Raw genomic sequence first — 13,032 nt, 5'->3', positions numbered from 1 at the left:
ACTCATTTTTACCTACCTACTATCCAACGCTTTCCCTACTGTTGCACCCACTGGAGTGGGAATAGTAATTTTTACCCGTACGCTATCCAACGTTTTCCCTACTGTTGCACTCACTGGAGTGGGAATAGTAATTTTTACCCACCCGCTATCCAACGATTTCCCTACTGTTGCACTCTTTGGAGTGGGAATAGTAATTTTACCCCCTACACTATCCAACGCATTCCCTACTGTTGCACTCGGTAACCGGAAGCGCACCGGACAAGCGCAGCGGGCGCGACGATTGCGCGCCAATGGCGCGCATAAGGCAAGCTCGTCTGCGCTCGTCCGCGCCGAGGACGGGCTAAGGGCTACCCCCCTGCCGCTCCGGACCTACGACCGGCTCCAAACACGGTGAGACTTATCTACACCGCAGCTGAACTACTTAACCTCAGGCACGTAGCAGAACTACCCCATGCTCTACCACTTCTCGGGTATGCCAACCCCATCCTGGGCCCATACCAATGCCCTACTTGCATTACGGAAACTCCCAAACCCTCTAAGACTGTCCCACAACCAGTATTAGCAGCGCTCATAACTGCCAGATCACTTCCCAAACACAAGCTAGAAATTGACGACTTGATTGAAACGTATAAATTGGATCTTCTATTCATCACAGAGACATGGGGGGACGAAGCCTCCGGCCCAGACTTTAGAGCTGCCACCCCAATCAACTACAATGTATGCAGACTAGACAGACCTATAAAAAAAGGTGGAGGTATAGCAATAATCTATAAAGACCAGTTCAAACTTACAACGGCACAATCTAACTGTCCTGAGTATGAGGCTCTCCTCTTCACAGTAGGCCTCTCGGCCAAATCATCGTTTAAGGGCATGTTAATTTATCGCCCTCCTGGGCCGAGATCTAAGTTTCTATCCAACATAAGCAATATGATCGAAGCAGCCGCAGGCTCCCCATACTTCACCATACTAGGTGACTTCAATTTTCACCTAGAAGCCTTCAACGACTCTGATACAATGCAACTAACTACAGACTTAGCAGCTGCCGGCTTGCTGCAAATGATAAAATCACCCACGCACCAAGCAGGCCATACACTAGATGGTCTATTCACTAACAACCCTCATATAGCCGTTACCCAAGTAATCCCCCTGATCTGGACAGACCACGCAGCGATCTGTTTCTCTATTGAAATCAACCCCACCAAACCCCCTCCTACTTCCTCCGCTCAATCTTCCTACAGAGACTGGAAACACATTAATCTAGCTCATTTAACAGAGATGATGCAAGAAAGTCATATTCCCAACGAACAGGACCCCACTCTGGCGTCCTCCAACTACTTGGCGAACTTAAACGCGGCTTGCAACAAACTAGCCCCGATCAAAACCTCCCACCGCAACAGGAAAATGCCATCAGCTCAGTGGTTTACGGAGCCCCTACGAATTCAGAGACAGTATTGCAGGAACCTTGAAAGGCAGTGGCGCCGTCACTACAGCCCTGCAGACAAAATGACCTACAAGAACGCCCTTTCCATCTACAAAAGACTTATAATTTCAGAAAAAAGTCGCTATTATACCGCACAAATTAACCAGGCGAAAAAATCGGTAGGAGAATTATTTCAGGTGGTCACACATCTGTCCAATCCCCCCGCCCCGCGCCTAGAAGGCTCACAGTCTCTATCAGACGCTTTGGCCAGCTTCTTTGAGGATAAGGTTAGCTCCATTTTCCTGACCTTCTCTCATTCCTCCTCTCCCCCCACCCCCGTGGCACTTCCCATCAGCAACCCTCCCATCTTCTCATCCTTCAATACGACCAACCAGGAACATATTCAACACCTGGTAGCCAGCACCAAATCCGGATCCCCCCTAGACCCATGCCCCCCAGCTATCTTGAATCTCATCCCAGAAGCTGTCTCTCCTGCGTTATCCACTATCTGCAACGCCATGTTTTTAACAGGCAAGTATCCATCGGTCTGGAAGGAGGCTATCATTAAGCCACTTCTGAAAAAGCCAACTTTGGACCCTCTTCTCCCTGCCAGCTATAGACCTATTGCCTGTCTCCCCTTCCCAGTCAAGATCTTCGAAAAAGTAATGAACACCCAACTTTCGAAATTCATTAATGACAACGACCTACTCGATGACACCCAGTTCGGCTTCAGACAGGGGCACAGAACGGAGACAGCATTACCTAAAGCTGCAGATGAAATTAGAGCAACGATGGACAAGGGAGGAGCGGCGGTCCTAATACTTCTGGACCTCTCCGCTGCATTTGACCCGGTCGATCATGTCACTCTGATCGACCGTGTCTCGGCTTTAGGAATAAGAGGCAAGGCCAAAGACCTTATTGCTTCATTTTTGGCCAACCGCCCCCAGACAGTCAAGATGGGTAATTTCACCTCCCAGACCTTCTCCCTCCCCTGCGGAGTTCCACAGGGCTCCTCGCTAAGCCCGACGCTTTTCAATATCTATGTATCGGACTTAGCTAAGGTGATAAAATTACACGGAATTGCCCTCACAACGTACGCCGACGATACCCAATTAGTATTATCGGTGCACAATAATGGAACATCTGTAGCAGCCAACTTCCAAGAGGGGATGAAGGCGATAAGCTCCTGGATGTCATCAAACTGCCTAAACTAAACTCCGATAAAACGGAGGTTATGACATTCGGGAACTTGCAGCCGGCCTGGTCCCCTCAGTGGTGGCCACCTCAGTTGGGTGCCCCCCCCAACCGGTAGTCAAGGTGCGCAATTTGGGAGTCACATTCGACAACAAGTTGACTTTCCTCCATCACGCCAACGCTGTGGTATCCTCTGCCTTTTACATCCTAAAAAGAATTAAAAAAACTACTCCCCTATTTACCGCAGTCTGCGGGCAAAACATTGATCAGTACCTTAGTGTTCTCAAGAACCGATTACTGTAACTCCCTTCTTCTGAACGCTCAGGAAAAGGTACTAAATAAACTCCAGACGGTGCAAAACGCTGCGGCCAGAATCCTATTATCCATCCCTAAATTCACCTCAACTTCCCCTTACATCAAAGAGATACATTGGCTCCCTATCAGGAGCCGAATTAAATTTAAAGCTCTTTGTATAGCCTACAAAACTCTAAACAACCCCGGACCACAGTTCCTAAAAAAAGCCCTCTGTCCAGTGGAACATCTTAGAACATTACGATCGTCCTCAGCCCACTTGCTGAAAGTTCCACGGACAAGAAGGACCAACTGGGGAGACAGATGCTTCACCATCTCAACTGCCAAATTGTGGAACACACTACCACTCCACATTAAAACTGCCCCTACACCACTAAAATTCAGAAAGAGCCTCAAAACATGGTTGTTTTCATCCTAAATTCCCCTTCATCGCAAGAAGTGAGTTCTGTAACGATAGCGCCGAGACACCCGTACGGGTATTTGTGCGCTCTAAAAATTGCATAAAATAAATAAATAAATAAATAAATTGGAGTGCGAATAGTCATTTTTACCTACCCGCTATCCAACGCTTTCCCTACTGTTGCACCCACTGGAGTGGGAATAGTAATTTTACCCCCTACACTATCCAACACTTTTCCTACTGTTGCACCCACTGGAGTGGGAATAGTAATTTTTATCCGTACGCTATCCAATGCTTTCTCTACTATTGCACTCACTGGAGTGGGAATAGTAATTTTTACCCACCCGCTATCCAACGCTTTCCCTACTGTTGCACTCTCTGGTGTGGGAATAGTAATTTTACCCCCTACACTATCCAACGCATTCCCTACTGTAGCACTCATTGGAGTGGGAATAGTCATTTTTACCTACCCGCTATCCAACGCTTTCCCTACTGTTGCATCAACTGGAGTGGGAATAGTAATTTTACCCCCTACACTATCCAACACTTTTCCTACTGTTGCACCCACTGGAGAGTGGGAATAGTAATTTCTACCCGTATGCTATCCAATGCTTTCCCTACTGTTGCACTCAGTGGAGTGGGAATAGTACATTTTTACCCACCCGCTATCCAACGCTTTCCCTACTGTTGCACTCTCTGGAGTGGGAATAGTAATTTTACTCCCTGCACTATCTAACGCTTTCCCTACTGTTGCACCCTTTGGAGTTGGAATAGTAATTTTTACCTTTACCCTATCCAACGCTTTCCCTACTGTTGCACTCACTGGAGTTGGAATAGTAATTTATACTCTTACGCTATCCAACGCTTTCCCTACTGTTGCAACCACTGGAGTGGGAATAGTAATTTTTACCCGTACGCTATCCAACGCTTTCCCTACTGTTGTACTCACTGGAGTGGGAATAGTAATTTTTACCCACCCGCTATCCAACGCTTTCCCTACTGTTGCACTCTCTGGAGTGGGAATAGTAATTTTCCCCACAACACTATCCAACGCTTTCCCTACTGTTGCACCCTTAGGAGTTGGAATAGTAATTTTTACCCTTACGCTATCCAACGCTTTCCCTAATGTTGCACTCATTGGAGTGGGAATAGTCATTTTTGCCTATCCGCTATCCAAGACTTTCCCTACTGTTGCACCCTATGGAGTTTGAATAGTAATTTTTAGTCTTACGCTATCCAATATAATTTATATTTATTTATGTATTTTATAATATTTTTATTATGTTACATATTGTTGTGTTTAATTAATGTTTTAAATATTGAAAGTAGATTTCATTGTTTTTATGTATTAATTATAAATATGTATTATTATTTATGTTATTATTTTATGCGTGTTGATTTATTTGTAATTTATAGTATTTGTTAAAAAATTTAAAATAATTAATAAAATAATAAATATTATAATTAATTAAATATATATTACATATTGTATGCTTGATTTTAATTAAATGTTTAACATTAAATATGTATTATTTATTCATTTTAAACATTCTAAAATATTTTAACATAACTTTTTAGATAGGGTGTCGATATACTTACCTTCGATATTCCAGCATCGATATTTTGTCTGTCGATATCCCGTCTCACGATATTCTGTCAGAGATTCATTTAAAATTGGTGCATTAACCGTGCCAGAAGGAGTGAACATTGATGCACAAACACTATCAGTTAACATTGATGCACAAACACTAGTTAGCATTTATGCACGAACACTAACAGTTAACATTGATGCACAAACGCTAACAGTTAGCATTGATGCACGAGCACTACGAGAAGTAGTTACCATGATTGCATGAACTCTACCAGAAGGAGTGAACACTGATGCACGAACACTAAGAATTAACATTGATGCACGAACACTAACAGTTAACATTAATGCATGCGCACTCCCAGAGCTATTTAAAATTGGTGCATGTACCATGCCAGAGCTAGTTAACATTGCTGCACGGACAGTAACAGTTAGCCTTGACTCATGAGCACTACCAAGACTAGTTACAATTGGTGCAGGGACAAGACCAGAAGTAGTTCGCATTGGTGCATTTGCCATACTTTTCCAGTTCCCCGAGAGCTGATCAGTTTGTGATATCGATGGAGTTGTTTATCATAGACTATAGCACGATGACAATGTTGTGGCAGCTATTTGTGAAATAAAGATTGGTGCAATTAGGATTGTGCTACTGGAGCTTGGCTTGATGAACCCATGGCGGCAGAGGCTATAATTGCTGAGCACATGCAGAATGGCCTGTTTCAGCAAACCTGCAAGCTCGTTAAACATTGCAGCAAATAAAGATGACTTTACTGTAATATATGGCAAAGGACGGCAGATCAATAATCTGCAATCTTTTACAGGCCTGTGATTGAGGAGCAGAGCTGTCGGTAGCTATGAATCATACAGCGAATGCTAACAGATCTGCAAGAAAACAGGGCTTCACTGCGCTTTCCCTGCTAAGGACAGGAGCCTCTCTTTTGAAATCAGTTCATTGCTGTTGATAAAATTAAACCGTTTTTTATTTTAAAGTTAGAAAGTCTGTTATTATCCACACTAGCCGATGTTTGCCCTCTTTGTTCCTGGTACTTTCAGAGTGATAGAACTGAACCTAGGAATCCAGGCATATTTACAAGGATATAGCGGAACACAGCGCTACAGTAAATTTTGCAGCGTCACGCTTTGCCATTTCCAAAACGCAGAGATGCGCCGTATTTGCCTTACGGCGCACACCTGTGTATTCCCTAGTGCTGGCGGTAAAAGAAGCTGACTAGCACCAACGGAGGCACCCTTGTAACATAGTGCAAGGGTGCCTGCGTTGCATGGGATGATTGTTTGTGTGCTGGAAGGTGTCCCTTCCTGCAGATAAGCAACCCACAATGGCTATTTGTTACCTTTGCATTCTACAGCACACATAGAAGTAGCAAATCGTCCTTGTTAAATGATTATTTATGTGTGGAAAGGGACATCTTCCTGCACATAAACAATCCTTAAAGGCGTTTTGATCTTGAACTTTCTATGAACATAGAAAAAGCAAACACGAGGAGAAATAAAGGTATTTCTCCTCAATGCGCCTTCTAAAGCCTGCTATTGCATGACGTTAGTATTTGCCGCTGCCTCAGGCTTACAGATCTTTGTAAATCACGGACAGTGTAAAAAAGGAATGGGTGTTGTGGTGAAACACCCACAACAACACCCATTGCACTGCCCTTTCACACAGATACCTGCGTGAAAGGACATTGTTGGACTTGGCCCTTTTTGCAGGGTCATCCCGAAACTTTTTTGCCTTTCTCCCTGCCTTTTTTCTGACATGTTGTGGGTGGTTTTAAGACTCTGGGCACTTTAGCACTGCTGTCCAGTGTAAAGTGCGTGTGCTGTCTGCGATACACATGGTAAATATTGGTCTACATCTGCTTGGCATATTTATTTTACCTGTCAGTCCCTTCAAAAGTGGTATCTCAGATTCCCAGGGCCAGTAAATTAAATACTACTGGTGGGCTTGCAGCGTTCTTTGCACCACCCACCAAAGTAGCCTTCCAAACCTATCCCAGGCCTCTGCCATTGCAGGGCCTGTGAGCGCAGTGTTACTGCTGCTGTGACGTTGACACCTAAAGTGTGGGCCATGTCTGTGACCCCCCTTTTACTACATGTCCCAATTTTTCTGTTCAGCTGGTGGTGGGGGTTTAGGGTAGCAGCGCCGGGCTACTCTGAGTAGCTGAGCGCTTTAGAAATGCAGTATAACATAACATGTCAGTCACCCCTAAGGTAGGCCCTAGCTAGCCCTATGGGCAGGGTGCCTTGTATTTAAAAGATAGGACATGAACCTTAAGTGTGTGATATGTCTTGGTAGTGACAAACAGTCATTTTGTTTTCTCACCACTGTGAGGCTGCTCTCCTCTAGGAATGAATTTGGGATTCCATGATAAGTGTTTCAGTGGAAATTCCTGATGTGAGAGGAGCAGCGTGGTCAAGTTTGGTGGTGTTTGGAATAGTAATAATAAATGCTACACAATGGTGTGCACAGATTTATTATAACTATTTTAGAAATGCCACTTTTAGAAGTGGGCATTTCTGAGTGCTATGTGTTCGCCTGCCTGGTGTGGATTGCATGTCTGGCTTTGGAGTGACAGGGGCTGGTGTGGTGTGTGTGGCTCCAGGAGGGGCAGGGTGAGTCAACGCTAGGCTGAATAGGGAATCTGCATTTGTAGTAGTGGGAAGAGTAGTCCCTTGACCCTGAATAGGTCTGTGCCTGCCTATGTGAATGCTGTCTCTGCCCCTTGTGGTGTGTCTGATGACAAGCCCCCACCTGACAAAGGGGAAGAGGAGCCTTGTCAACAAAGTGCTCCTCACTCCCCAAAACTAGTTAGGACAGGTTCCCCCAAGCTCTGTGCCAGGGCAGACAAAGAAAAATGTTGATATAAATATTGGGGCTGTGACCCCATGAAAGAGTTGTGCTTTGTGCTTCCAGGCGACTTGCTGCTGCTGGGCCCCAGGAGGAACGACCATGAGGAACTGCCTCCATGTTGGAGAGCCCTGTGTGCTGGCCTGCCTGGGCCCAGCTGAATTCCCTGGGCCTTGAGGACTTTAGCACCTGGAGAGCACTTACTCTTTATTTCCAGGAGAAGAGAAGTGCCTGGCCTCTGCAGCGCAGGGCTGCCGAGGCATCTCAAATGAATCCCGGTGTGAGGATTCCCCTGCACGACGCAAGGATCGAGCGGGAGCCCACCCGGCACTTTGCACTCTTTATTTAGGTGGGAGCCTACCTGCATTTGGGTTCTGTGAGCGGGAGCCCACCCTGCTGTTTTATGCATCGTTAGGCGGGAGCCCATCCTGCACTGGTGCCCGGTAGGTGCGGGAGCCTACCCCGCTTTTGGTACCTTTTGAGCGGGAGCTCACCCCACATTTGAATGCTCCTGTAAACGGGAGCCCAACCGCATTTGCCTCTCGAAGAAGTGGGTGCCTTGGTGTGTATACTTAAGGCGGGAACCCATCCCACAGTGATCCCGGAGGATAGGAGTGCCACACTGTGAATGCGACACGGAAGTCAGGCAAGCACTGCCTGACTGTGGGCGGGGCCACGAGACATGAGCAGAAGCCGGCCAGGGTGCGCGGAAGCCAGGGCCCCGCGTGTCGGTGGGAGCCCCGCGTGTGCCGGTGAGAGCTCCGCGTAGGGTAGAAACCTGGCGGGAGCCTACCTCGCACTGGCTGCTAGCAAGGGAGAGCCCCAGGGATGAGGTACTGGGTTTTCTCGGAACCTATACTATTACAATAACCCAGCGGTGTCAGGGCAACACCCAAAGAACCCGGATTCCCCTGTCTTGGCAAACAGAGACATGGGATACTTCTCGATGACGTCAAAGACCAAAGTTTAATGGTTGCAACCAGGGACAGAGGTCTACGAAGTACACACGGGTAGTTCGACAGAGACTGCACACTCTCAATGAACAAAACTCAGTCTTTTATGCCCAAAATTATGCTTCTGGCAACATCACAATTTGCATTCGGTGCATACAAAACTAACCAATGAACAAGTAGCATTTCAAAAAGTAGCGAATCACGACAGTCAAAGTTAATCCCACTTTCCATTGTCCAGCCCACCAAAACGATCGCACACATGCTAGTTTCCTGTTCGATCAGGCCGGACAAACCCATCATAAAACCTTCAACCCAGATCGATGAACATGTCGTAAAGGAAAGGCAGAAACAGATGGAAAGGAGATAGAGGAGTGGGAACGGTGGGCCATAAAATCGGACCATGTCCTGTTCTATGATCTTTATCAGTGCAGCTGCTGAACAAGGAACTGGCTCAGCAGGATTCGCCCCAGGCGAGGAGTCAGTTCGGCCAGGTCAACCAGAAGTCAGCTAAGGCGTACGTGTCAAGGACTCGTTCGGCCACAATCATAGGGCCTATGTTAGGGCAACCATACAAGATGGCTGCCACATACAAAATGGAACCCAAAGGTTCAAACTAAATCCTCAAATGGAGAGTGTTCTCCTATATCAATTCATACGAAAACACTCAGACACGTTAGACTCGTCATTTGCGGTCTGCTGACACCAAATCATCCATTTCCGACAATCTTTATAAATCGGGTTTCGGAACTATCGAACCCAATTCGGAATCACAGAACCACAGACCCTCCTTTTGCCCTATCATAGGCAATAAACCCAGACCCATTTTAATCTGAATCCGGATCTATATTCATTAAGTCATCGATATGCTGCTGTAGCATCATCTTATTACTATGCATCTCTCTTCGGACAGGCTTCTGTAAGCACAAAGTAGCACAAAAAGGCCACAAATAGCCGGAGCACACTGTACACAGAGACAGAACATGAACAGAACCGCTAAGACCATCCCAATGACCATCAGAATCTTCCAACCCCAAGTGGATATCAATCCCCATAACCATCCCATCAAAGACCAATCCCCTTTGTCCAGATGGACAGAATCGGAGATTTTGTGCAATTTGGAAATGGCCTGGAAGACTGACGGAGCGTTATCTGGAAAAAAAACGCAGCAGCTCGATTGAATCAATCTACAAACTCCCCCTCGATCTGCCAGAATAACTTCTAGGGCAACTCTATTCTGAAGTGTCATAAGTCTATCCAACTGGAGCTCAGCAGTCAGGTTACCAAGGGCACCGGCAGTCTCAACTATGGTGGACTCAACCACTCTCGTAAGCTGACGAATATTCCTACTGTTAGCCATAGGTCCCCAGAACGGCAGAAAACCCTTAAAGAAATCACCCAACTCTTGTCCTGCAGTGTCTTCTTGGCTAAAGACACCTCTAGCAATTCTCATTTTGTGATAATCTGCCGCAGCTGTAAAAGTGGGAGGTAACAGAAAGGAAACAAAACATGTGCCCAAAAAGTCATGGGGCAACCATGTGTATGCTTTGTCGTAGCAAACAAAGTAGGTACCCTTAGCAGCTAAGAACGCTGGGGAAGACTGAGACGGAAACACGTAAGTCTCAGCGCAAACGCTCTTCCCTAACTGAGCTTTCGGATTCTTACCATTGCCCTGCAGACAATAGTAAGCCTTATGGGGCACTATCCAGATCGGTAGAGGACTTTTCGCACGCTGGTTAATACTCAGACTTACTCCATATCCATTTACGTTCCAACCACTATATGGTTGCCTCTTGTCTTTCGGAATAGTCTCTACTGCATCAGTCCCTTTAATCATGTCGACTATGCCTCTAGCTATAGGACTATTCTTCGGATTATCTCTCGGTGAACGTAAGGGGTCAACACTGTGGGCATATATAAACATGGTTCTGTAAGCTTGGATCAAACCATTCAAACTAAAGGGCAAGACCAAATAAGGAATTCCTTTATCAGTTGTATGAGGCATCAAACCACAGATCCAGAAGTTTGTTGCATTGATCACTAACTGATGCTGGTGCAAAAGCTGTATGAAGGAATTATTAGCGAACTCCTTACGTCTAACTACCTCATATTCAGGCAAAGGGTGGAAAGAATGAGAGGAAATAGTTGTCACGAAATACTAAACCACACACAGTATAATGTAATCAGAATCACACACAGTACAGTGTAATTGAGCCTTGGCTTTAGAAATGCTTGTTAACTATTCTGTGGCATGGGTTTGTATGGGACATGCTGTTGTAACTTCCAACTGAAAGTCGTCATGAATATTCAATGGGGAACACGTTGTGCGGGTGCGCTCAACAGACGCCTTTCAACACGTGTAAACAAGCCTATAAAAGGCTTGCCGACTGGGGATGCGACGCTTTGCTTCTCATCAAAGCGCCACTTCAAGAGCTCCAGATCGCTTCGTCGACTCCCTGCCCCACCCGCTGGTCGCGCCTCCGTGCATCTCGACCCTACCCACCTTCGGAAGGTCTGTCTCCACCTGGAACGATCCTTCAACCCTCGAGCGCATCCACGGACGAATCCAGGACTTCCGGTTTCGCCTTAGGAGCACATTTGCTGCCGGACCAACCTGTCCTGCATCCACATCGGTTCCCCAGATTCCGGTTCCGGTTCCTCTTCAAGTAAGACTAAAATAGCTTGCAAGAGACTTGGAACAAGCCTTGGCAAAAACATTTAAAGCGAGTAGCCTTTTCTTGTGGAAGACTTTGTGTTCAAGGGGTTCTTGATGTTTATTTGCTCGTAGTCTTGAAACAATTGCCTGTAGCCTTCAAACAAACCTTGGCAAAAACAATGAGTGGCAACTTTCTAGAGGATTTATAAATGTTGTAAAGCAATGTAAAGACTATCATGTATGAGAACCAATGTTTGCATAGAAAGAGTGAAACAGTGTCATTTAAACTGCCAACTACTCTGACAAGTGTGTTCTTTGAGAGCATTTGTTTTCTGGGTCTGTGTTTTCTTTTTTTTGTTTCTACAGAACCCAGTAACTGATCGACACTTTGGTGCAAGGTGAGCAAGCACCTTGCATGCAAGAAGGTTCAGTTCTGTTGTACTAATCAGTTACTTGGTTTAGAGAACAGTTCAAAAGTGCGATTACAGTTTGGTCTATTTATAAAGCTTGATCTGTTTATATTTCATTCAAGGTGAAGTAAGAAAAGTAATGTGTTACAGAAGCCCATTGAACTTGCACTAGAAGTATAGGAATGAGCTTTACTTGTGATCGGTATGTACATTAGTTTCTAAGAAAGAGTTAATAGTACAGAAAGAAGATATTGTGATACAGTGGAACTAGTCTTATTTTATGTTGCTTTCACAATTGTTTAGCTTGTCAAATAATTCACAACTGGTCAAGAAAGCTCAGAATACTTCGGGAGAGAACAGACAGTCGTCTCAGGAAGAGATCCTGTGTTTGTTGTTTCTCTCTCTCGCTTTCCTTTCCCCCATCCACTACCCTTTCCCTTCCCCACTTCCCTTTCCCTTTAGGGACTAACCGGTTGTGTCAAGTGTTACACTCCTTGACACGCTTGTTGGTTCTTAGAGGTATTGGGACTAGTCATCTTCAAGACGGAACACCTGGACTCTTGCAGTGGCATTCCTGACAGAAAGCGAAGCCCAAAAACTGTCCAAGTTCCCTCTTGTAGTTGACTATTCCCTGGATACTGAGTTAGAATGGATATTACTCAGTTGACCGAGTTGGTGCGTAAAATGAATAACGAAATCCAGGATTTACGTCTAGAAAATCAATCCCTCAGACAAGAGCTGGATCTTTCTAGGGAGGAGCTCGATAGCACAAGAGATGGGTTCACTTCTTGGAGAGAAAAAGGGGAGCCCAAACGACCTGTTCTGTCGCCACCTAAATTTGGAGTTTCATTTCAGGGCCAAACTCAAACTTCAGGTTTAGGCCAAACTTCACCAGCTCAGATTACAGTTGTTTCCCCACAACCTGTTCCTTTAGCTAACCCAGAACGTTTCACCGGGGATAGTTCACATTATACTACTTTTATGAGTCAGTGTCAGATACACTTCTTGTGCAAACCTCATATTTTTACTACAGACACTACCAAGGTAGCTTTTATCATCTCGTACTTGGGAGGTGTGGCGGCAAGTTGGGCTATGCCCTTGGTGGATAGAAACGACCCATTATTGCATAATCTCACACATTTTAAAACAGCTATGTCCAGTTTATTTGCAAAGCATGTTTTCTTACAAGCATCTGACAATGAGCTGCTAAGTTTGCGTCAAGGCTCTCGAGATTTAATTTCC

This window comes from Lissotriton vulgaris, chromosome 3_1 (assembly GCF_964263255.1).
Source record: "Lissotriton vulgaris chromosome 3_1, aLisVul1.2, whole genome shotgun sequence".
Classification (NCBI taxonomy): Eukaryota; Metazoa; Chordata; class Amphibia; order Caudata; family Salamandridae; genus Lissotriton; species Lissotriton vulgaris.
The sequence above is the reverse complement of the archived record's forward strand: the minus strand, read 5'-3'. Positions refer to the sequence as shown.